We start from the raw sequence: 27,306 nt of genomic DNA, 5'->3' as shown, positions 1-27,306 counted from the left end.
AAACTGAGCATATGCAGCTTGCCCCTGAGGCTCTGTACTATCAGCAGATACATTGGAGACTATGGAAGAAGGGGAGGATCAGAAAACACAAGATCAAACATCCTTTTTCCACAATGCAGAGGATTAACCCCTTCGGTTCCACAGTGAGTATAACAAGCATGCTTTACTGCAGATACAGACTGATTTTACTGTTGTGGGTTTAGTAACACTTGAATCGATACCACAATACAGCAAGGGTAGGCAACCCTGGCAATCTAGCTCTTGTGCAACTGTAGGTTCCATGAGACATTGCAAGACTCTGACAGCTACAGTTATGACTCCCAGAATGGCTTAGTGGTTGGCTCTCCTCTCTTGCAGCACTAGGGTCCTGCCCAGACACTTTCTGCATGCAATGTACATATTTTTCCCTGTGCTTGCTTGGGTTTCCTCCTGGTACTCTGGTTTCAGTAAAAAACATTTGTCTCTAGTATGTGTGCTGGTATGTATGTGCATGTGAGATATGGACCTTAGATTATAAGCTCCTTGAGAGCAGGAACTGATGTGAATGTACAATATATATATATATATATATATATATATATATATATATGCAAAGCGCTGAATAACTTGTCAATGCTTTATAAATACCTGGAATAAAAACCAATTTTTGTTGAAACGCAAAATGTGTGTGCAGCCTAAGGCATCATTCACATGGGCTTACCATGTGTGAGATGTACAACCATGCAACCACATGCAGGCAGCCTGTTTTAAATGAATGACAGGTAGGTGACCGCATGGACCTCCAAGCGCATTCCCAACTGTACATCCTTGTAGGTTCAATGCACAAATCAGTACTTGGTTAGCATTTGATCTGTCCATTAGTCCCATGCGTATGTACGGTTGTAGATGCCCTAAGGCTGGCTATACAATTTAACTTGAGATTTACCAAAACCAAATGATAGGCCTCACTGGCCTACCTCATCGCAGGCTATCCCCACTCCAGTCTATCATGAATGCTGCTGCCAGACTCATCCACCTTACTAACCGTTCTGTATCCGCCACCCCTCTCTGCCAATCCCTCCACTGGCTTCCAATTGCCCAACGGGTAAAATTCAAAACACTAAGGGCTCGTTCAGACTTGACTGTTTTACCAACTCTTGCCAAACGCCCCTATAGCGTTTGGCAAGCGTAGGTCCGGCATTTGCAGAGCGTTTTTTGACGCTTGGCAAACGCTCCGCAAACGCCGCATGCGCGGTTCAGCGGTGGTTGCTAGGTGTTTGCCGAGCGTTAAAAACGCCCTACAAACGCCTATAATGAAGTTTGAATGGTGTTACCGCTCCGCAACCGCACCATAGACTAGAATGGGAGGCTTCAACACCTCCTGACTCGACCAGAGGCATCCGTTTTGCCACGACACTAACGCTCCCGTTAGAACAGCACCATGTGCTGCAATGTGCAGAATTGTCCGAGGCGTTTGGGAAGCGGTAAAAACGCTTCCCAAATGCCTTTCTGCCGTCTGCACACAACGCTAGTGTGAACGTAGCCTAACACTGACGTACAAAGCCAGTCATAACACTGCTCCTACTTACATTACCGATCTTATCTCTAAATACCACCCAAACCGTACTCTTTGCTCCTCGCAAGACCTCCTACTCTCTAGCTCCCTTGTCTCCTCCTCCCATGCTCGTCTCCAGGATTTCTCACGGGCTTCACCCATCCTCTGGAACTCCCTACCTCAAGCTATCAGGCTATCGCCTACCCTGCTCACCTTCAGGCGCACTCTGAAAACCCATCTCTTCAGGGAAGCCTACCCTGCCCCCGGCTAACTACTGGAATCCCCTGCTCCCCCAACCACTCCATCTCCCACAGCTAATTACCTCTTGTACCACTATCCCTCCCTCCTAGATTGTAAGCTCCGAGGAGCAGGGCCTTCTAATCCCTCTTGTATTGAACTGTATTGTTACTGTACTGTATTGTCTCCCTCCAAAATGTAAAGCGCTGAGCAAACTGTCGGCGCTATACAAGTCCTGTATTATGATAATAATATGAGGTCAAACCTAAACACTTTCAGTTTGTTTGCAGTCAGGCAGGCCCCTGCACTACATAAATCTAAAGGAAACTGATTAAGAAAATTGCATAATATATGGCCAGCTTTAGATGTCCTTGCAAACCCCCTCTGTCATTATTATGAACATGCATGGAGCGCCTGTGCATCCCGCACAGGTGTACAGATTGGTATACACGTGTGAATGAGGCCTTACGCTGCATTGTGCATTGCTTTGTTCTCATTTGTGCCGTGTTCATATGTCCTTCTTGTAAAAGACATTGGATCATATGGTGAAAGACAAATGACCAATATATGCTGCCTCCAAAATCATGCATGCCGATGGTTGTTCATGAGCTTGCCTAATGATGTGTTTTTGCTGTGCGCTTGTTTGTGCGGCCCCCTCCTCCTGCTGCGTGATGCTTTTGTAGTGCTGATAATGCTGCTCGGATTGTCATTTGATAAAGGATGTTCCAGTGGCATGTGAGAGATTTCATGACCATATATGGGAATTGCCACAGGCAGACACTTTCTATTCGGACCATTTGATTGTCACCAGGGTTACCTACTGATTTTCCGTACAGGGAATTTTTTTTCATCCCTTGTGAAGAACATTTCCTGATGTCCGCTGCGGGAACAGATAGCCGTACTTTGCACATTTTGCTGCATTTTTTAGTTCTTCTTTTCTGCTTACCTACAAGGACCTGCATTAACATCTACTGATAGAAGGTATAGGCATCAACTCACTTTGCTGCATGACTTCATTTATTCATGTTTATTTTATTTAACAATACAATTCTTATCAAACCATTCATTTCAAGTATATAAACATGGCATAGCTGTGGGCTTATTTGCATGCACTAGTTATTAAGGCCTCATTCATATGTGGTGTACTACAACATACACCCATGCAAGAGCTGTGTCTACCCACATGGGGATGTACAGGTGTTTCGTGCATACTCGGGCAGGCAATACCATTGATATCAACGGGGATGCAGGGGCTGCTCGGGCACAGCCGCTACGCCCAATTTGTCATGTGTGAAGGTGCAGACATTGTGTGTTTGTGGGCTGTGCACCTGCAGCTGCACAGATGTTCAATTGCAATTTCAGGTGCAGCTCCGGTGCGAATTGGTACTGGAATCTCCTGAAGTCCATAGTTGCAGTTTCCATTCAAGTCTATGAAACAACAAATAGCACCGTACTAAACTCGCACATATGCATACATGTGAATGGCCTTCATAGAAACTCATGTTCTTTCACTTGTCATGCAATTCCATGTGTTCTGGAACACACGAACATGTGTTCCAGAATTCGCATTTGTGTGAACCAGGGCTTAGGGAAATTTAACATTTTGAGAATTTGAGGGCAAATCTTTCAACTTGTTCCAGTGATAACTGTCTTTAACCACTTCAAGTCTGGATACTTTTACCCCCTTCCTGTCCAGGCCAATTTTCAGCTTTCAGTGCTATCACACTTTGAATGACAATTGCGCAGTCATGCAACACTGTACCCATATGACTTTTTTAGCATTTTTAGGAGACAGATAAAGCTTTATTTTAGTAGTATTTATTCACCACTGGGATTTTTATTTTTTTTTTCTATGTAAATGAAAAAGTCCAAAAAGTGTTTTTTTTTTTTATAAATTTGGCAAATAGTATTTCATCATAAATCTTGGCCAAAATTTATTTATCGTTTTAGTAAAAAAAAAACCCCAAATTTAGTTTAATCAAAATTTGTAAACTTTTTTTTTTTTTTTTTTACTTTTTTTTTTATTATTTGTGTGTGGTGTTTTTTTTTTTTTTTTTTTTACATACTGTCACCCTAGCAGTATAATGTCACCATGGTGACACTGTACTACTTGTGGGGGTCATGATTTTTTTTTTTTTTACACTGATTGCTTTTACACCCATAAAGGCTATAAAAGCAATAATTTCTCCTTCTCTCTAGCTGCATTCTTGCAGCCATTGAGAACTACTGTATGAGCTGTGATTGGTCACAGCTTGTCACATGGTACAAGGCTGTTGTGAATAGCCTTGTACCATGTGACCTGTGATCATTCACAGATTTCACACATAGTAAGCAATGATGTCAGAAGTAACATCTTGCTTACTACTCTGCATGTGATCACTGATAAGCCAATCAGTGATCACATGATCGGGACCTCGCTACAGAAATCCCGTCCGATCGGTGTTCCACTGTGTCCGGAGAACACAGCGGGCACCAGATTGCGGTGCTGCACGCTCCCAGGGAGAGCACACAAGCAGGGTGCGGGGAGGCCATTTATAAACAGTCACCTGACCCTGCACTGCCACCGTCTGACCGTTTATATACAATGGCCAAACGGGAGGTGGTAAAAAGGGCATTTCCCTCTTTGGGAAATTTTCCTCCCTCTTCCTGTTGTCTACTGGACTGAAAATGAAGGGAAGTCTTCCAAATGGCAGAGATAGTAGAGAAAAAGGTTAACAGGTTTTAGCAATCCCCTACTCTATCTAAAAATGAAGAAAAGTCACTTTTCCTATAAACTGTTTTCCCTTTAAAATCAGAAAACAAATTAATGGCGGAACATAATTCAGGGGCATGTAAAGGAGTCTGTCACTTTCATTGCTGAAAGTAGAAAACTGCTGTTAAATATTTGAGTTATATGCAGCATTGCAATAAATACATTCAACAAGTTGCATTGTTCTCTTGACAGGTCGACAGAACTCATGTTAAGAGAGTAGCTTGTTGGAGACGTTCATCCAGAGAGTTGGTGGAAAAGGTAAAATTTCTGGATTTCAAAAATAGTTTCATTTTATAGCTTGATTGAGTGAACTAAATGTGAAAATTCTGATTCTTTTTAATGTATTTGATGATGAGCTTTTCTTTTCCTCCAATCAGCAAACAGCTTGTATCTCAACTGCATAATTTTTCGCCTCCTCCAGTACAACCGAAGCATAATTATCATGTTACTTGTAGAAGAGGTGCTCAGTCAATTTGCATTGGGGTATCTGTATTAACCTGAATTCCTAATATTGAATGTTAAAACAATGCAGTCTTACTTTTTACAGGTTATTTTTTTTATTTCTTTTTTTTTTTTTTTTTTCATTCTTCACTTGTACTTCCATCCTCTCTTAGCAGACGTGGCAAGCTGTAGGGTTGTCCTCTTTCCTATCTGAGCTTAGTTTTGACTGTCATATAAGTGATGTCAGGATCACAGAAATGAAAACCAAAACTTAAATTAAGCGATATTAAACTCATTAAAAATATTTTTATAAAATGATCTAGGCCCTCTGCAGATTTATGCCATAGTTGTGGCAGATTTACATTTCAAAGGAAAACCTCCAGCTCTGCACTGTCAATGCTCTGGCGCTTCCATCATCTTTCAGTCTTCCTTCCGGGTTTTCTCTGTTCGACTTGAATGGTCAAGCCACGATGACATCACTCCCGCGCATACACAGGGGAGTCGAATCACCACAGCACAAAGCCGTACGCTGTGCATGTGCTTCTGACAGGCAGGAGGAAGCATTTATGGCAGGAGAGACCATCAGGGTATCTTATGTCATAAAAAAACACTCTATCTGTCAGTGTTTCTTTTATATATTTAAAGCGGCACTAAATCACCAATATAACATAAAAAAAAACATTAATTCCCAGCATGGCAGCAATGCTAACTGTTCACATTGCTTGTACTCTCAACCAAACTTAAATGACTGGTGTCATAACTGATCATCTGAAGCACCATGGCAGTTGCAGAACAAACAGAAGCTAAGATGGCAGCTTCCTTTGGTGAAAAGGATAGGAGGGTTTAGTTCTGCTTTAATACCACTTTAAGCTCCAGCATTTCAGACAGTGTGTCCATTAGAAGCCCTGAGCTCAGGCAGGAAATAGGCCAGCTATACTAGAGACCTGACACTGAGCTGACATGGAGAGAGTACAACTGAATAGGGGCAAATGCCCATCTCTCTGAAGTTCATCTGCACCATTGAAATGGCTTAAGCAATAAATGTGCTTTCACCAGAAGTACATTTAAGCTTGCCATACATGCCACAGTTTTTCCCCCTCAAATTATCAGCTGTTTAGCATGGAAGTTGGAATCTCCACTGCTTTCTATTGTATTCAGTTGGGAAAGTGGAGTGATGGCTCTGGACACACAGGTTTATTTTGCTGGTATTGTTATCTTAAGATATTGATGTGGGTGTAAATGATCTGGTTCCTGGGCAGACAGCTTCTACACGCCAGAGGATCTCCACAGTCTCCATGGCTTGTAGTGTGATGTTTGGTAGCCAAACAAGTTGCTGATTAGGCCATTACTTTTAATTCACACTAAAAAAATACCATTGTAGGTCCAGTTCACTTCTGATTTGTCCACTTTGTTGCCAGTCGAACCCTGATGAAGGATGCACGTAGACCCACAAAACGTGTTTGATACTTTTTGAATTGTACACTTGACCTTTTTAGGAATAAAGTTGTATCGGGACCTTTTAGCAGTGGTATGGCACTTCAATTTCAACTCTTTCTTTTGTATTCAGGCAGCTGTGAAACCCACAACCACCTGAATACAGTGGAGCTTCAGAAGAGTGACTGCATCTATTTGCATATAGTCACGGTTCGGTCAGTGATTTTCTTCACCAACTCGTTGAATTTTTTAATCAAATTTTTTTTTGAGCTGGGGGATGTTTGCAGGACTACTTACGGTTTGAAATTCAAGCTGTCTATGGCCAACTTTTTCAGTTGATATGGGATGTTTAGGGATGCGTTCTGTGACTTCAGTAACCAGTTTAACTTTATTGGTACTTGGAGCTCTAAAATCAACCACTGTAGAATGAGGGGAAGCTGTTATTTTGGGGCAGCAAAGTTTGTGAGGTCCCCCTTTGCTGTTCTATTTCAGTTTGTCCATCCTTAAGTTTAAAGAAGGAGGTTGGAAGCTCAGCATAGGTGCTTTTCAGAGAAGACTTTGCATTTTCTGAATGAATGCAAAGCTTTCTCTGATTGAACGAGGTAGGGCAATGATGCTGTTTGGTCCACCTCATTCAATCGGAGATTGCTCTTCATGTATTCAGAAAATTCTTCTTTAAATCCTATGAAATGTTAAAGCTGAACTCCAGGCATATATACAAATTAGTTTTGAACCCAGTTCATATGTTTTATATAGTACTAGCATATATGCCTGAATCTGACCTGCCTCCCTAATCTCCGCACAGAACCACTTTGAGAGAAAGAGGGCACCATTTGTAGTGGAACAAGAAGTATATGTAAAAGAGAGGCAAGTACAAGGATGACTTCAGTATGCTGCTGCTCCTTCCTGATGTTGGAAAGCCTAGAGCTTCTGTGGATTTTTTTTTATTTTTTTTTTTAATTGCTGTTGGTGTTTTCATTTGGGAAGATTTCAGTTTAATTTCTGTATCTGTGATGGTGGTAACTAAGATATAAACTGAAAGGAAATCTTTTCTATAGGTACTCTCCACTCGCTTCTAGGTCCTGGTCTGAGCATCTGTCCTGCTGCTTTGTGAACACAGGTTGCTCTCTTACTTGGCTCAGACAGCATTCAGAGATCGCTTTCCATTTTCTCAATTTACACAAATTGTTCTGTGATTGGACATGGTGAAGAGGTTGTAAAAAGAGTTGAAACTGAAGAACCACACCACTGCTAAGAGGTCCAGATACAACTTTATTCCATTAAAGGTCAGGGGTATAATTCAAAAACTTGCCAATGCATTTTGGGGTTTTAGAAGCTCCCTTTATCAGGGCTTGACTGGCAATAAATTGAACAAACCAGAAGTGAACTGGGCCTACAATTGTAATTTCTCCAGTGTGAATCAAAAGCACAGGCCTATTCCGTAGCTTGTTTGGCAGTTTGGTGTAGAAGCCACCTGCCCAGGAACCAGATCATGTACACCAGCATCAATACCTTAAGCAAACAATACCAGTTAAAGAAAACTATGGGTCCAGCGCTATCTTTCCACTTTCCTCAACCATGGTGAAGAGGTTGGGCAATAACATCAGGCTCTCCATGTCCTCCATTCAGAATGTTTTTCATTTATTGAGAATATGCATAGCAGTCTCTGAATGGTGCCCATGCTGAGCAGGCAGACCTCCTATGTTGACTATGCAGGGCAGCCGCTCGGCACGGGACTTGGAAACTAGGGGGTCACTGGAGTTGGGGTGTTTATTACAGTGCTTCGAGGTTATAGAGCAGCCTTTCTCAACCAGGGTGTCTTGAGGTTTCTTCAGGGATGCCTTGGCAACATGTCTAAAAATTGCCCAAAACTTGTATACAAGCCTACCTTTTAGTTACACAAAGCCACAGGTTTTCATTGTGCACCTTATCCTTCTAGCTGCTGGCATTGTGACAACCAATGACATCATTTGATGAGGATGTCAGCTGCCTGCACAGCATCCTAGTTTGCCCCTCTCCTGCCCCTCTACATTAGTGCTGGGGTCACATTAGCTCAGTGATGGAGAAAAACTGAGGGAGAAGAGAAACCCTGGAATACTAGTCAATACTAATGTGCAAAAGTGTACTTGCTTTGGAAGAATAAATCACCTCCAATGTTGAGTGTCCTCTGTGTGTGGGTGTTGCAGCGTTATATAAAAATATTGGAATAGTTTATCTCATTTTAGAATGGGGCGCCCTTTTAAAATTATGGACAGTCTAGAGGCACCCCATTTTAGAATGCCTTGGGACTGTCAATAATTTTTAAAGGGTGCTTTGACTTAAAAAAGGTTGAGAAACACTGTTCTAGAGGGACCCCCATGTATGGTATGGTATATGCATAGTTGTATTGGTCCAAGCTGGACCAATGGCACTATGTAATAATATCCATACCTTGAATTCTTCTTTTAAAGGATAAGTTCACCTTTGTGAACATGTTACATCTGTGTTTGGGGTGGAATATGTTCCCATAGCCACCGTCGCTGCACACCACTTCTGTGAATTAATGAACTGCAAGTCCCGACAGCCTTAGCAGCTGTGGCCTTGTAGTTTTCAATGAACTACCATGGTTCTGTGGAGCGCCATGGTAGTTCATTGAAGCTTCCTTTCAGTATATCTGCTTGTTTGTACATCTCGTGGGCAGCACAGTGGCTAAATGGTTAGCACTTCCGCCTGGGTCGTTGGTTCAAATCCCAGCCACGGCACCTGCTGCCTGGAGTTTTTGTTCTCCCTGTGCCTGCGTGGGTTTCCTCCGGGTACTCCAGTTTCCTCCCACACTCCAAAGACATGCTGGTAGGTTAATTGGATCCTGTCTAAATTGTCCCTAGTATGTGTATGTATGAATGTGAGTTAGGGACCTTAGATTGTACACACCTTGAGGGTTAGGGACTGATGTGAATGTACAATATATATGTAAAAGCGCTGCCTAAATTGATGGCGCTATATAAGTATCTGTAGTAATAATAAATAAAATCTCGTATGGCAAGCAGATATTCAGACAGGTCTGCAGGAGACCTGCATGGCATCAGTAATCTACTGATCGCTGGTGCAATGCTTTCCAGGCTCCTCTAGACAAAAATAATAAATGCACATTTTTTTTTTTTTTTTTTTTTAACCTGCAAACAAATGTGTATTTATTATTTTTGTCTAAAAGGTGAACTTATCTTTTTTAAAGCTGAAGTTTAATCTGCTTTTGCCTTTTTTCCACACTTCTCAACACACTAATGACATTCTAAAATAAAATCTTTCTGGTTCCATTACCCACCTTTTTTATTTTTTAACCCATATAATGTTATTACTGGGTCTCTGTGCAATGCAGGCAGATTTTGACAGGTTTCTGTACATCACTTCATGGAAGCATCACAGCACCATGCCTCAGTGCTTCTCTCAAGAGTCCTCAGCCCTGATGCTGGCAGTAAGCTGGCTGTTGGGAGGAGGTATCCAAACATCAAAATGCCTTTACAGTTGGAGGTCAGTCTGGTGGAGTGGGCGTTCCTAGGCAGAATATATTTGGATGCAGGCCACCCTATGTAACACCCACATGTAATCCTGAGTCTCCATGATTCAAAGTCCTGAAATCAACTAATGAAAGAAGTGGGCCAGGGACAACAGTGCTGGATGGAAAGAGTTAGATGATGATGGGTGTCCTCCAGCCACACAACTAGGAGGGCGCTGTCTGATTTGCTTTATCTTCTAATGCAGTGGACTCCAAACTGTGGCCCGGGGGCCAGATGTGGCCCTTGGCTTGCCTTTGTTTAGCCCTTGCTGCACTACTTCACTGACTGACACCATCGATGGGGCACTATTCCTTCATTCAAACCAATGATGGGGCATTGTTTATGCCCACTGATGCCGGGGCATTTTCCACTCCCAATGGTCACAGTCTGGCCTCCCTAAAGTCTGAAGGACAGTAAACTGGCCCTTTGCTATCAACGTTTGGAGACCCCTGTTCTAATGCATACTGAGAGAAGCTCAGTTTGCAGTGACAGCAGTTTCCATACAGGAGAGGGAAGGCTGGAGCTCAGGTGTAAATACTAGGTTCCGAGGTGTTCGTCAACCAGAGAAACAGAACATTTGCTGCTAATGTGTACATATGTGTTTGAGGTGTTGCACAGCTGTCATGCTATAGTTACGCTACTAAAAGTTCATTTTGTGCCATCACCTTCCATTGCCTGTATAGCGTGCTATGCCCCTTGTTCAGTGTGCCGTCTTTTTTGGCCTCTTGTCATTCCGTTGTGCATCCCTTCAAACCCACGCTGCAGTTTATTGCTGAGAAGACAAGCACTGTTTGTTCAGTCCCTACATGGATTTTAATCCTGTTTGAGAGACGCCATTATCATGCTGAGAGGGTTGGTTTATGTTCTCATTCTGCTGACTTCACATTGTGGGCGAGCATGCACCCCTTCCCCCCCTTTCCCAATTTAATGCCAAGGTCTCTTCCTATGACTGTTTATAACAGATGTGTTAGTTGCAGTGCCTTGGCAGGTTTATGTTCTGTTTGCAGCACCAAAACACAATGTGTATCTGAACCCAAGAACATAATTTTCATATATTGCAGCTTACCGTCCTTAGATGTGCTACCTGCATTAGTTTTATTTAGTCAAGAGTCCTATTCCTTCATTTTTACCTGGTGATCCTGCCAGTATCACACTTTCTGTCCTATGGTGACAACTCCCACTTACTCTGCCATATCTATGGATGTGTAGTGTTGTTTTTCTAGGGTTGGCAAGTGTGTTAGGGCTTCAGAACACACCTTATCTTTATAACATTGGGGGGTGTTTTGTAGTCCTCAGAGAAAACATTTTGAGGAATCATGCACGGATTTTATTTTGCCCTGACATACACTTTAAAGAAACTTCATCAAGCCTGTATCGTGGCTACATGTAATGTAATGGCTACATAATTATTCCTTTTACTGACAGGTACATGTGCAGAAATTTGATTTCTTTTTTTTAATGATACTTTATGTGGACAGAGTCAGAGAAAACATATTGATATTAACCAGGAATAGAAAACTCCCTGTGATAAAATAGGAGTAATCTATGTCCTTGTATGAAGTATGCTGTTAATGCAGACCTTCAACTATTGAACTAAGCCCTAATTGTAAATGATCATCTTTGGCAAATAACAAATCTATGCCGGACGAGGGTGCTTGTCCTTACACACTATCTGGCCAATTGATGAATCTAAAATAAAACCTTTATTCAGATCTATATAAAATGTATGCTGAGCTGCAATTAATGCCTATTGGAGTGGCATGTACTGCGCACAACAGTATGACTGGATACCAAAGCAGACCTTCACACAGAAACACTTTAAAATGATGTAATCCTCCCCACTCCTCAAGCTGATCATGCATTGATCAGTTTTTTTTTTTTTTTTGACCCACCAGTGGGCTGATTGAGAAAAACTGAAAGGATTCCCCATCCACACAGTTGAGGTAAATGGTGGAATCTACCCTGCTGCACTAGTCTATTCTGATGATGTGGACTCCTCCGCTGTCGGAATACACCAAGTGGGCAATTGGTAAAAATTTAGCAAAAAGATACCCACACACACACACACACACACTTCCTTCTTAGAATAAAGGCGGGCATAGATGGATCAAAATTCAGCTGGTTTAGCAAGGACTGGTCGAATTCCGATCCATCTATGGCCAGGTTTAAAGTGATATTAAAGGCAAAAAAAGTCATACTTACCTACTTTACGAAGTGGTTTTGTACAGAGCAGCCCTAGCCTTCTCTCGGCCCCCCCCCGCAGGCACATCTGGCCCCTCCCGCCTGCCAAGTGCCCCCAGAGCAAACTGCTTCCATTCACAGCCACGGCTCGGCCCCATCCCCTCTTTCCTCATTGGCTCACTGGCTGTGATTGACAGCAGTGGAAGGCAGTGGCTCCTGCTTCTGTTTCAGCCAATAAGGAGGAAGGGTCCTCAGAAAGCCGAGACTCTTGAGGAGGGGGGGGGGTGGGGGATTATTTTTTTTTTTCTTCAGCCCCCCTGCTCCAGCCTCCATTTACCCCTAGTTGATAACAATGTGCAATCTGCTCCTGGAATATCCATGTCCCATATCCCAGTAGGCATATGGTTCTACTCCATGCTGGAAGAAGGACCTGGTGCTGTCTATAGGGGGCCGGCTACAAGAAATGGAAAGACAGCCAACCCCAGATGATGTAATGAAGGAAGATGGCAGTGTGGGACCAAGTGTGAAGTAGTAGAGCAGCAGATCACACCAGAACAATGTTGGATTTGTTGGACATCTGAGAATATTTATTTAGGGCCCATCCACACTAAAGGAATTCATAATGCCTTTTCACACGAGCAGTCCAATCAGGTCCCCCTGTCTGTTTTTCAGGCAGACCCAATCGGACCCTCCATTTCCTCTAGGAAGCAGCGGATGTTAATGTCCATTTACATCCACCTACCTCCAGTCTGATTCGGCAAAAACAAAAGGAAGGGAATCCGTTCCCCTCCATATGGGCAGATCAAATCGAAGGGCAGGTTAATTTGGTAATTCTGCCCATAGAGCAGAATGGACTATGCAGAGCGGACACGGACCTGTCATCCACCCACTCATCTCAGCAGGGAATCTGTGGACCTGCTAATAAAAAAAATCTGGTCCATTTGAAAGGGGCCTTAGTGTATATTAATGCACATTATGGTGCTTTTTAACATGCATTGCATTAAGGCAACCCACCACAGTGGCCAGAAAAATTTGCATGACCCATTTGTTTTTTACATCGCACATAATGCACAGTATATGCGTTGTAGTGCATTCTGCTCTATTGTACATAGAGCAGATGCTTTGCCACGCATGGTGGTGATGTGTTTTGTGTTTTTAGCACGCGTAGCTGCAATGCATAAGTGTGAACGGGCCCTGGGGATAACCCTGGGAAAAAATGTTAAATGGGGGAGAAGTCCCTCTTTAAGACAACTCCAACAAACTGTCCAAAATTAAAAACATTTTTCGCCTTTAGTTACACTTTAAGCAGATTGAGGGAGGGTAATAACCCGTCAGTTGTGTGTGTGTTTTTCCCATCTGTATTCCATTGGGGAGATTTCCCTTCACTTCCTGTCCCATACCCAAAACAGGAAGTGAGAGGGAATCCTGGTATGTCATGAGGATTACCACAACTAGTGGCCCAATGGAAAATTTCCCCTCTTAGTGTTTTTAATGTCAACCCAAAATATGAGATTTGCTTTTACTTTCAATGATAATGGTAAACAGGACAAATAAGGTGAATCTCACTAATTGGGACACAGACAGCCATAATAACTGACAGTTCTAATCCATCTCCACTCTTTCCAAAATTTAAAAAAAAAAAAAATGTGTCTTTAGTTACATGTTAATGCATACGTGGAATATGAATACAGGAACTGAGCTGAGAAAATCTTTGTAATTCTGTTCAGCTATTCCTGTAGTTCACACACCTCTGCCAGACAGCTCAGCCATGTGATTGACACCACTAATGTGTACCCGAAAATCTGTCTGCTCTGCTCCTCAAGATGGAATATGGCAAATGTCAGCTCTCCGTTCCATGCAGTTGGGTGAATATTTGCTCATTGTTTTGGCTAGAACTCTTCAAACTCTTGTTAGAATCCATTAACCAGCACAGTAATTGGTAAGGGACGGCTCCCAAGACTGCTTCTAATGTAAATTACGTTCCGTCTGAACATCGGGAGGCTGTGGATTACTCCCTTGTGAAAAGGCCAACACTGTGCGTGACTTGTACATCAGTTTACTTGTTACTTGATGATCTTGGACATGTATTAATGGGAGGGAAGGAGGGTGAGATGCCAGCGATGTTCCAATACTTCCTCTGGCATTGAAGATGTAGTCTTAGACAGTGTCTAATTTGTCTGTGAAAACCGGGGGATGATGTACTAAAGGGCGGTAGCAGATGACTTGTTCATTGTCACGTTTCTAGGACATCATGTTAGGGATTTTAGGCCTGGGAATAAATGTTTTTTTTTTTTTTTTCCGTCCTGGGCTGTGCCATAGGCACGTCACCTATATGAATGTGGACCTGAGCTCAAAAAGTGAAGCTTTGCTGTGTTATAGAGAACATCTAGAAATGTAAATTGTGCCTCAGAAAAATGTTCCTTTTTTATTGAATTCCTGAAAAATAGCAGTTCACGGCCTGGTATGTTAGCGTGCCTAGGCACTTCTGTGCTTAAAGTGTTACTAAACCCCGGACCCTGCATTCACTACATCTGGTCTCCCACAGTACACACAACATGGAAGGGACATTATTTTAGTAAATATAAACTGCTAAATACTTTCATCAGCAGTTAGAACAGTCTTGTGACTTCAGCTGAGCACTGATTAAAGCTTTCAGGAGGAGTTTTCTTCTGCTCTAGGAGGATGCAGAACCCCTGACCTCTGTCTGGACAATGCTGTTTGGCCATGTGCTGATCACATGCACTCTCCCAAGAAAAAAAAAAACCTCTAGCAATACAAACTAAACTGAGCATGTGCATGTGGCTACGGATTCAGTCTGTTATCAGGTGGACATTTGCACAAGAGGAGGAGCACAGAAAACAGGACCAAACAGCTTTTTTACACAATGCAGAGGATTAACCCCTTAGGTTCCATAGTGAGTATAACAAGCATGCTTTACTGCAGATACAGACTGATTTTACTGTTGTGGGTTTAGTAACACTTTAAGCCCTACTAGCTGTATATCTGCAATGTGAAATCTGTGGCACTGCTGCCGCTGTTTGCTAGTCTCAGGAGACAAACAATAGTCCTACTACCGCTAGGGACCCCACTACCAATCTCCTGCAGCCACTTCCCCAAGTCTCTGCCCTGAGAACAAATAGTCCATGAATAAACAGACTGTCAAAGTAGCGCTGCTATTCATGGGGATTTAGTATTCTATTAGGAAAATGCAACCGTGGTAAACCGAGCATGGCAGGTCAGCAATGGGGAAAAGATCTGCAGCAGGAAAACCACAGGCAATACTGATGACTAGTCCTTTACCCTTTTTTTTTTTTTTTTTTTCCTGATACATCCTTTAAAGTTCAGTTTTTCTTGAAGCAACCTTCATACTCATCATCTGGAACCAGTGCAGGATTTACCTTCTCAGATGATACATTCTGCTCAACTGGGTATCTACATCGGGGTGAGGGTTCCTACACACATTGCATTGTGATAGCAACACCCCATCGTACATGGTCTTTGTTTGGATCCTTGCACCTGCTCCTGCATCAACTTTTGACATGCAGCTGTGTCTGTGCAGTCAGTGCATCTGCATCCTCTTCTATAGGCTGCAAGGCAGATGTAGACCTAGAAAACAATGACTCAGCATGCAGGATCGGTGTACGCGCCCCTCTGGATGAGCCCAAAGCTGAATTTCTTTTAAAGTGACCCTGTCATGAGGGAAGCATGATGGCTGCAATTCCTTGTCTGCTTCTGAAAATGCTAGGTGCCTGGCTGTGTCTGAATTGCAGGCCCAGAACAAGCATCAACCTGGCAGCCAGGAAACTAGCATTGCCAAAGAATAGTTCATTAATGGCAGCCTCTGTGATCCTCTTCTGGTAGTGGGATTAATTCTTTAAAAAATATTGCATGCGATATTTAGATCATGTGACTGTCAATTCATTATTGTTTATGTGGTGTATATAATGCAAAAAATAACAAATGTGCAGTAAACACTGCATAAAATGATTCATTACGAAATAAAGGTCAACTCATTAAAAAATACATTCATTATCTTGTGGTCTAACCACTCGCTGTTTAGCAAACATTAAAGCAGAACTACACTACATCTAAGCAACACAAGGCAAAAATGTGATTTCATTTATTTTTTACAATCAAAGCAAACTCCTCCATCCATCCATGTCTCTATGGTTTATTTGCTGAGAAATCATTTTGAACCCCCCCTAGCATTTCTGTCTGTGGCTATCTGTAAGGGCAGATGATTCATGTAGCTTTCTGAAATTCATTTGCCCTTAGCTCAGGCATACAAGCAGGAGGGTGTGCTTAGCTGAAAAAACCGCTCCTCCCCCCAGAATATTCCTAGGATGAATGACATAATTTGGCTAGGCAAGAAACCAGGAAGTAACTGAAGAAATTAAAAAAAACAAATTGTTTAAAACAAGTAAATATGATATACTTTCCTGTCTATTTACTAGTGCTAGTAGTATAAGGATTAAAAATAATTCAATGTTGATTGAAAGAGAGAGAGAGAAGTTCCACTGTAACCTCATTGCGCTGGCTGCACGCAAATGTGCTGCCTCCCGGCGTCTGGGCCTTGACGCCGAGCGGCCGCACATTTGCGTGCAATTAAGAAAAACGTGCTGAGAGCGCACGCCCTCGCGCTCCCAGCACACATGTCCGGTACTCACCAAAAGGTCCCGATCTCCTCTTTCGATCAGGACCTTTCCCGATCATGTGATGGCGGTCACATGACCCTAAAACACTGCCTCCCGGCTTCTGAAACTCTTAAAGGGCCGGGAGGCGCTGGCACCAAAGGGTTAAGCAGTTGTATTCCTACCCCTTCTAAATGTGACTATTCCAGCTCAGGTTTTTTTTTTTTTTTGTGCGCTGTGTTCCAATTTCCTGTTAGAGGGTGGCTAAGTCTGTTCTCCATGGTCCTATTGTATGTATGAATGTAGCCACCCTGTCTTACTCACCCCCGAGATGGACTATGGGATTTGCGTTGTACATAGAACAGCGCACATGACCGCAACTAACATGCACTGCTCATTCCAAACAAATGGAAGTGAGTCAGACAGACATTGTACTAATAACCTCTATTTTCAAAGCCGTATCAGCACTTTTCTGTTTCAGCCATTTTGAGGGGTGACTAGATATTCATGTGCAGTCTAATAAGCTCTAGTATTCACCCCAGTGCACTTAGTAATCAGTTCTCCGTTTAAAAAAAAAACCCCCCGCTGGTCTGACCTGAAACACCACCAATCTTTCTTTGTGAGGATGCTTGTGCTGAGAGGTGTGGCTGTTAGTCAGCTCTGCCAGCACAGAGCACTGGAGGGGGCAGCAAGCAGCATTCACACTGAGAAATATTTTTAAGGTATAAAAATGTCTGATCCTTCAGTCAGGCTTTACTTTCAAATTCCCAGTGTTCCATGTAAGAGGTGCCGAGGCTTTAGATCACATGATCCGCCTTTGTATTAGCAGCACTTGTACATGTGCGAGAGCTACTACATCTTGTGAAATCCGCTGCTGTTGTGACTTGCGTTATTCTTTGAGACATAGATGTCTTGTTTCTCTGGTGACTGATAAATAGCAGGCAATGGAAGACTTGCATACATGATTTAGTTCCTCAGTTGCTCCCTATTGACTGTTTTTTGCAGCATGATGTAACCAGCTTTTGGCAGTTAGAGAGACTTGGTTTTGTGTGATATAACAAAACCTGAACTCTGCAAACTGTGCCACTAAGAGACAGGGCAGATGCCAAAGGCCTAGTCATTGGTATTACCTGTAGGCTCCCTGCAGTTGAATTTTTCCCAAGGACTGACTTACCATTTCTTATGCACTTTTATTCAATGGGGGGTGGCCTTCTTGGCTGAGGAATATGGGGGTTCAGAAGCGCTGAGGGGTTGCAGAAACCAGCTGATGAAGCCTGCTTTGTTTAACCCAGGAACATTTCTTTTAGATCTTCAACCATTTAAGCTTTTTGAGTCCAGTACTTCTCTGGAGCCCTGATGAAGGGTGGCCCTCCAGCCCCTGAAAACGTGTTGATTTGCCTTGATATTTATGTTTAAATAAACACTCCTGGCTATTAGTGTGACAGTCTCTTTTAAACCCCTTACATTAATATACTTCCAGGGTACTTTTCATTTGCAGTGGGCAGATATGGGCTGCTGTAGAATGGCTTTGCAATGTCATTGGACAGCCTTGTGTTCTTCTGGGCTAGACCTGACCTGATATGAGGCTGCTTGTTGCCTGAGATGACATCCTTGCTGGCAAGTTTTACAACACAAAAGGAGGTTCCTTTTTACTGCAAGTCTGCTTACAAATCACAGGTGTAGTGTAGCTTTTTAATTAGGTAGCCATAGAGAGAGAGAAAAAAAAAAAACTATACTGTAGTATCCTGGCCTTTCATGAACATCCAGGTAAAACCAAACTCTTCTAACAAAATAAATAAACGGTCTCCTGCAGGTTAGTGCCATAATGTGCTAGTATGCATTGCATTCTAGCATATTATGACAGACTTGACTTGACCTTCAAGCAGAGCCCTCAGTCACTTTTCCCGTCACTTTTCCCGTCGCTTCCATCATCACCTGGTCTTCCTTCCGGGTGTGCACTCTCCGGCTGTTTGAAGTTCTGGGCTGCAATGACGGTATTCCCTTGCATGCTCATGGGAGTGACCACCACAGCATGGCTCTCTATATTCATGGCACACGCAGTGTGGCTGGAGCCAATGTCGATATCTACTAAATGGTGCAAGTTCTAACCATTTCCAAGGCACCTACAGATCAGACTTTTGATATGCTTACTTGTTGGGCCAAGGTGAACATTTGACTTTACTACGGCTTCAAGCTCAGTTATCACCTGGTGCTGGAGAGGGTGGTTTATTTTAGGCCAGGGGGCTAGGCAGGAAGGACAAGTGTGCTTTTCTATTAAGGGATTCTTGAAGTCCATACCCTTTCAGTGCAGTAGGACAATTTATACAGTTGTGTTCAAATGTTTGCATACCCTTGGAGAATTGGTAATGTACAGTATGTGCCATTTTTAAAGAAAACACGAGTGAGCAGGCAAAACACATTTCTTTTATTTCTGATGGGATTCATATTCAACTGTTGGTTATAACAGATTGGCACAATCGTAAAACAAAAAATGACAACAAGTAAACTAATGAAATGACCCCTGTTCAAAAGTGTGCATACCCTTAGTTCTTAATACTGTGTATTGCCCCCTTTAGCATCAATGACATTGTGCAGTCTCTTGTCATAGTTGTATGAGGCCCCAGAATTCTTGCCGGTGGTATAGCTGGCCATTCGGCTTGGCAAAATGCCTCCAGGTTATGCAAAGTCTTTGGTCGTCTTGCATGAATCGCACATTTGAGATCTCCTCAGACTGGCTTGACAATATTAAGGTCAGGAGACTGTGATGGCCACTGCAGAACCTTCGCTTCTTTCTGCTGTAACCACTGGAAGGTCAACGTGGCCTTGTACTTGTGGTCATTGTCATGCTGGAAAGTCAAAGAGCACCTCGTGCGCAGCTTTCATGCAGAAGAATGCAAATTGTCTTCCAGTATTTTCTGATAACATGCTTCATTCATCTTGCTATCAATTTTCACAAGATTCCCCGTGCCTTTAGAGCTCACCCCCCCCGAAAACATCAGTGAGCCACCACCATGCTTCTGAATGGGGATGGTATTCATGTCGCTATAGGCATTGTGGCCCCTCTCCAAATATAGCCCTTATGGTTGTGACCATGATGCTTTATATTGGTCTCGTGCCTCCAGATTACAGTGTGCTAGAAGCTGTGAGGCTTGTCAAGGTGTTGTCAGGCATATTGTAACAGTGCTTTTTTTTTTTTGTGACATTGGCACAGTAAAGGCTTCTTTTTGGCAATTCAACCATGCAGTTCATTTTTGTTCAAGTATCTTCGTACTGTGCTGCTTTTAAACAACCACACCAACTTTTTGCAGAGCAGCCTGTATTTCTCCTGAGGCTACCTGTTTTTTCTTGGTATCCTGAACAGTTCTGGCAGTTGTGGCTTCAGTTTTTCTTCGTCTACCTGTACTTGGCTTAGTATCGAGATTCCTGAATTTTCCACTTCTTAATACATGTTTGAAAAGTACCGACTGGCATGTTTAAGGCTTTGGATATCTTTTTATATCCTTTTCCATCTTTATAAAGTTCCATTTACCTTGTTACACAGGTCTTTTAACAGTTCTTTTCTGATCAGGCTCAGTATCTAGCCTGCTCAGTGCATCCATGTGAGAACTAACAAACTCATTGACTACTGTATTTATACACACACTAATTGCAATTTCTAAAATATTACTGCTGCGCTAAAAAATGCATGTCATACATTCCATAAAAGCATGTGACTTAAACGCATATGTGAGTAAAGTGCTGAAAGTGCAATATTAATATAACTAGTTCAAGATGACATAAAATGCAATAAAAGAAGTTCATCAGAGCATTCGTGAATTTAGAACGTCTCTTGTGCAAAGATATCAGCTGAAGAAATGCATATTGTCACGTGAAGTTATATGTGAATAGTAACTGTGCAAAAACTTGTAAAAGGAAATCCACCCTTGGTACGGATGTACACTCACCAGACCATAAATTATAATGTGCATTGATTATAATACATTGCACATCTGGGGGTGCAGCGGTATGCTGACAGCTACGGGGTCATCCGTTAGGGTGGGTGGCTGGTGGTCCTGGGGGGAATTAGCTCAGCCACAGGAGCTCAGCCACAGGAGCCAGAAAGATGCTTATAGTGTAGTATTTTATTTATGGTAATAATGGCAAGTAAAATAAAAACCTACCAATGGGTGTATCCCTGAGGACGTGTTATTACATGAAACGCGTTGGATGGAGCCCTGTTGCTGACCTCTAGCTGCCGCTACTGATGAACAGCGACCATTTTGGTACTTTTATTCATTTTACTATTCCACGTGGATACGTTTTTATGTTACTTGCTATTATTACCATAAATAAAATACTACACTATAAGCACCTTTCTGGCTCCTGCGTCTGAGCTAATTCCCCCCCAGGAGCACCGATGGATGACCCCGTAGCTGTCAGCATACCGCTGCACCCCCAGATGTGCGATGTATTCTAATCAATGCACATTATAATTTATGGTCTGGTGAGTGTACATCCGTACCAAGGGTGGATTTCCTTTTACAAGTTTTTGCACAGTTACTATTCACGGATAACTTCACGTGCCAATCATAGGAATTTCTTCAGCTGATATCTTTGCAGAAGAGACGTTTTAAATTCACGAATGCTCTGATGAACTTTTATTTCATTTTATGTCATCTTGAACTAGTTATATTAATATTGCACTTTCAGCACTTTACTCACATATGCGTTTAAGTCACATGCGTTTATGGAATATATGATATGCATTTTTTAGCGCTGCACTAATTTAGAGATTGCGATTCTGGGACTGTTACCTATACCCTGAGTGCTAGCTGCTTTTAATTCATTTGGATATATATAATTTTAATATATACTGCATTTAGTGCTCGCGCTATGATCTTTTGTACTAATTGCAATTTAAAAAGCCACATATGTGGGAAATGAACCTTTTGTTTCCATTTTAACCTGTGTGTCTGTGCCAAGGCCAAACATTCCAGGGTATGTAAACATTTGATCAGGGCCAATCAGGTGATTTCTGTTATGATTATTATTTAAAAAAAAGCCAAACAACTAAATGACAAAAAATGGCTTCGTATGATCACTATCCTTAATTAAAAGAGGGTTTTTTTGGCATGATCAGACATATTTTCAATAACAAAAGCAAACTTTCACGGTTTGTGCCGGGGATGCAGACGTTTGAGCACAACTGTTTGTCTAAGTAGTGTATTGTCAATGCTGTATCTGGGAAATGAGTCTGGAATTTGTTACCCAGTAACCTGTTCTTTTTGTTTGAACCTTCTGCATTGCAGTTGGTAGAATACAGTTGTGTTCATGTATGTCCCCATCTGATTATGTAGCCGTGGCTTTGCTGACCTCTAGCTGCCATCTAAAGTCAGCTAACTCAACTGTGGGTGTTTTACTTTTGTTTTATGGCTGTATGAAGCATGGATTTCTAGAGGAGAGATGTTTATTGCTGTACCACAGAGCATACCACCACGTAGTGTACAGATCAAAGCCTTGAATACCAGTGGAAAACACCACCTACGTGCTAAGTACTTCAGTGTTTCCCTCATCCAGTGCTATAGAGCAGTGGTCTCCAAACTGCAGCCTTTTGCTTACTTTTATCTGGCCCTTGGGGGGGGACATTATTCCCCTCACTGTCAGCAACGGTGGGACATAGTTCCTGCCACTAACAATGATGCGCTATTTTACCCACTGACACCAACAATGGGGCACTACTCACCCCACTGATACCAATGATTGGTCAGTATCTCCCCCCCCCCCCCCCGTACTAAAGATCGGGCACTATTCCTCCCACTGACACAGATGGGGCAGCACTCTTCCTCCTCCCACTGACACAGATGGGGCAGCACTATTCCTCCCATTGACACAGATGGGGCATCACTATTCCTCCTCCCACTGACACAGATGGGGCAGCACTATTCCTCCTCCCACTGACACAGATGGGGCAGCACTATTCCTCCCATTGACACAGATGGGGCATCACTATTCCTCCTCCCACTGACACAGATGGGGCAGCACTATTCCTCCTCCCACTGACACAGGTGGGGCAGCACTATTCCTTCTCCCACTGACACAGGTGGGGCAGCACTATTCCTCCTCCCACTGACACAGGTGGGGCAGCACTCTTCCTCCTCCCACTGACACAGATGGGGCAGCACTATTCCTCCTCCCACTGACACAGATGGGGCAGCACTATTCCTCCTCCCACTGACACAGGTGGGGCAGCACTATTTCTCCTACTGACACAGATGGGGCAGCACTATTCCTCCCATTGACACAGATGGGGCAGCACTATTCCTCCTCCCACTGACACAGATGGGGCAGCACTATTCCTCCTCCCACTGACACAGATGGGGCAGCACTATTCCTCCTCCCACTGACACAGATGGGGCAGCACTATTCCTCCTCCCACTGACACAGATGGGGCAGCACTATTCCTCCCATTGACACAGATGGGGCAGCACTATTCCTCCTCCCACTGACACAGATGGGGCAGCACTATTCCTCCTCCCACTGACACAGATGGGGCAGCACTATTCCTCCTCCCACTGACACAGGTGGGGCATCACTATTCCTCCTCCCACTGACACAGGTGGGGCAGCTCTCTTCCTCCTCCCACTGACACAGGTGGGGCAGCTCTCTTCCTCCTCCCACTGACACAGGTGGGGCAGCTCTCTTCCTCCTCCCACTGACACAGGTGGGGCAGCTCTCTTCCTCCTCCCACTGACACAGGTGGGGCAGCTCTCTTCCTCCTCCCACTGACACAGGTGGGGCAGCTCTCTTCCTCCTCCCACTGACACAGGTGGGGCAGCACTCTTCCTCCTCCCACTGACACAGATGGGGCATCACTATTCCTCCTCCCACTGACACAGATGGGGCATCACTATTCCTCCTCCCACTGACACAGATGGGGCAGCACTATTCCTTCTCCCACTGACACAGGTGGGGCAGCACTATTCCTCCTCCCACTGACACAGGTGGGGCAGCACTATTCCTCCCTCCTACTACCAAAGAGGGGACACTATTCCTCCCTCCTACTACCAAAAAGGGGATGCAATTTACTCCCGCTGACAGCAGGATATTTTCCATTCCCACTGGCCACATTCTGGCCCCCTAAAGTTTGGGAGGGCAGTAAACTGGCCCTATGTTTAGAAAGTTTGGAGACCCCTGCTATAGAGCACCAGGTCACTCTGCCCCTTGTGTCAGTAATTTAAAATTGACTTTTGCTTGTTTGTGGCTAACCCCTATGCAGGTGTGTTGGTTGGAGCCTGATGATCTTTTTCCAAGTGGCGTGCGTTTTTTTTTTTTTTTTTAGGTCATTCAATTTGAATGGACTGCCCAATGCACTAAAACTGTGCCAAATAAGTGCTTGCAGCAAGGACCGTTGAAATACCTTTAAGAATGAATGGCACTGCAGCAGAAATACAAGAAGGATGCACATTTCTGTGTGCTGCAGGAATGCACATGACTTTACATGTGTTCTCCTGGTGCACATATGTGACCAGGGACTAATGCAGAAGAAATATCCTCACACATCCACTGAAGGCTTCTTGCTGTCTCACATACAGATTTAGCCCCGGTTCACGCTAGAATACGTGGCAGGAAACCCAGGGTGCCTTTTGGGCTCTTCAGGGGTGCTCTGGCAAAATGCCCGAACATTTCCCCAAATTATTCATTTTTTTTAATTGTTACACAAAGCCCCAGGTTTTTATTGTGCAAACTTGGTCACCGTGCAGGCTAGCTGCCTGTGTCCTAACAATCACCTCTAATGTTGGGTGTCCTACGTGTGTAAGACTATTAGTTTAGGTTTTTTTGTTTTTTTTTTACATTTGGGGTGCTTTGAGCTTGTGTAGAATATTAAAGGGTGCCTTGACTGAAAAAAGAATGAGAAATGCTAGTTGGATTTTCCAGATTCAGAAAAGAGAACCACATTCTGCATATGGGGAGGTTTGTTAAATCTGGATATTGTTAATTACAAGGAACTCCGTTAATAACAAGAGCCCGGTTGATTCTAATTGTTGCCGATAATTGCTTGTCTGCGTTCTAAATGGGCTTAAGTGATATTAAAGGCAATGAAAAAAAAATAAACATGTTATACTTACCTGCTCTGTGTAATGGTTTTGCACAGAGCAGCCCCAATCCTCCTCTTCTCGGGTCTCCTGCTGGCTCTCCTGGCCCCTCCCTCTTGTCAAGTGCCCCCACAGTAAGCAGCTTTCTATGGGGGGAACTGGGCAGGCTCGCTGTCCATTTACATACAGACCTGCAGCATAGCCTCTCCCCCCCCCCCCCCTTCCTCATTGGCTCACAGGCTGTGATTGACAGCAATGAGAACCAATGGCTTCTGCTGCTGTCAGCCAAGAAGGTGGGAGAGTCCCCGATGAGCCGAGGCTCTCGTGCACATTGCTGAATCACAATGGGGCTCAGGTAAATATTAAGGGGGCTGCTGCTCACAAATTTTTTTTTTTTTTTTTTTTTATGCATAGAATGCATGAAGGTCAAAAAGCCTTTAGTCTTTCCAGCAGTGTGTCTTATGGAGTGAAAAATACGGTAATTACAGGCCAGCACACTACAAAGACAGCATTTGAGACTTTTTTCAATACAGTTGTAAAATGTAGATAATGGATTTTCTCGTCATCGTGCTCCATTTTTTAGGTTTTCTGTAATGAGTCAGTTTGAACGTGAAGCTACGTGTCCAATGGCAGTGCCTGTGTGTCTGATTTTATCAGAATGGACTTAACTGGTTATTAGAGGCACTGTGACTGGTTCTCTTTACTCTGAACAGCCTTGCATTGCTTAGATCCCATCCACGAGCATTTGGAGCCACCTGGTGGTTGTTTAAAGGCATAGCAGTCACTAATAAATCCTTGTTTATTTTGCTTATTTTAAAGGCCAAGTTAGGTTTCTTTTTATTTTTTTTAAACCCTCTTGCTGGTAAGGAGGGGTTGGGGGGGTAGTAAGAAGGTCTGCCACATAAGAAAAATGTTTGAGTAAAGCATGTATGTGTAAAGCATAAAAAGGATTCTTACCTGCTGAATTCTGCTCTGTTGCTGACAAATTATTTCCTGAAGTCAGCTGACAGGATTACAGTAGTGATGTGGGGGAAACCAGTTAGATCAGCGGGAGACCCAGGAGTCAATACTCCTGGAAGTGCCATTTTAACAGCAGAAAAATCTCTAAGCTACAGGATGGTGATCAGCAGAGAGGTAAGTATTCCCTTCTTTCCAGATGCATGCTTTCCTCAATCTTATTTTTTATGTCTTTTTAAAGCGGAACTTCATTCTCTGAATTAACATTTTATTTATTATTTATTACAGATACTTATATAGCGCTGTCAATTTTACGCAGCGCTTTACACATATATATTGTATATTCACTCCCTAACCCTCAAGGGGTGTACAATCTAAGGTCCTTAACTCATATTCATACATACACATACTAGGGCCAATTTTAGACAGGATCCAATTAACCTACCAGCATGTCTTTGGAGTGTGGCAGGAAACCAGAGTACCCGGAGGAAACCCGCACAGGGAGAACATGAAAACTCCAGACAGGTGGTGCCGTGACTGGGATTTGAACCAACGACCCTACTACTGCCAGGCGGAAGTGCTAACCATTTAACCACTGTGCTATGCTACGTGGACTATTTCTAATCCTTATGCTGCTAACATTAGTATATAGGGAATGTTTTAACTTCATTTATTTTTTGCATTCCTTCATTTACTGTCTGGTTTCCATTTCTAGACAAATGATGTCATACATCCCAGGAGTCTTCATGAGGGGAGAGAGGGTTCTCGGCTCAGCCAATGCCTGAGCTAAGGACAGGTGGATTCAAGGAAGTAAATGATAAATGAATCATCTGCCTTTACTCAAGATAGCCACTGCCAGAAATGCCAGGAGGTGTTTTTTAAAAATTATGTCTCAGCAAAATAAAGCATGGAGACCTAGATGGGTGGAGGAGTTTTGAATATTAAAAATGAATTATTTTTGGTTTGCGGTGCTCAGATGCAGTGCAGTTCCACTTTAAGCACTACTCACCTGCCCCATGCTCCAACACTGTCCTCTCCATCCTCATTCTCTGCTGGGTGTGTCTCCTCGTGGGGTAAATAACATCCAACTCCATTTAACCTACATCCCATGAGCCCAGGCTGTACACACTGGGCTTTACAGTAGGATTCTGCATAGAGCAGGGCTCACAGTGTGACCCATACAGCAATTATTTAAAGAGCCAGAACCTCTGTCTGAATGCTGTGTCCACATTGAGGGTACATTTCTTCTTGTTTCCTAATGACCATTCCCAAGATGTGAAACGTTTTTGCTCAATATCAACTGGCATCTGACTGTCATTTTTAATATTCCTTTTAGCCTTTAAATTGGACTGGCTTCAGTATAGCGTAAGGAAGGGTTTAAACCCCTGTCAGGTTTTATTGCTGTCTGTTTTAGGAAAATTGGTCCTCTTTGATTGTCCTGGTAACCAATGTCACCAAGGGTAAGGGCAAATCCAAAATTTTGTGTTGGCACAGTAATCTGAAAAGAAGGAAAATCTTCCAATGAGAAGCGTTC

The 27,306-nt window shown here is 43.2% G+C and overlaps 1 protein-coding gene across 4 annotated transcripts in view; it reads left to right on the top strand.

Moving 5' to 3' along the window:
• The window catches only part of CYRIA (CYFIP related Rac1 interactor A), a 116,656-nt gene that overhangs the window by 46,701 nt on the left and 42,649 nt on the right, over window positions 1-27,306 (top strand). For 2 of the 4 annotated variants that reach the window (XM_089671091.1, XM_089671093.1), the window contains exon 2: window positions 4,716-4,781. The gene's annotated coding sequence lies outside the window, so the exon portion shown is untranslated. Of the gene's footprint in view, window positions 1-2,559; window positions 2,753-4,715; window positions 4,782-27,306 lie in introns of those variants that run through there. The other 2 variants (XM_089671094.1, XM_089671092.1) reach the window with 2 other exon arrangements.

Source organism: Staurois parvus, unplaced genomic scaffold (genome assembly GCF_062004578.1).
Source record: "Staurois parvus isolate SC_StPar_1 unplaced genomic scaffold, SC_StPar_1.0 ptg000098l, whole genome shotgun sequence".
In the NCBI taxonomy this organism is placed as follows: Eukaryota; Metazoa; Chordata; class Amphibia; order Anura; family Ranidae; genus Staurois; species Staurois parvus.
Note: the sequence above shows the minus strand (reverse complement) of the source record. Positions and strands in the feature narration are given on the sequence as shown.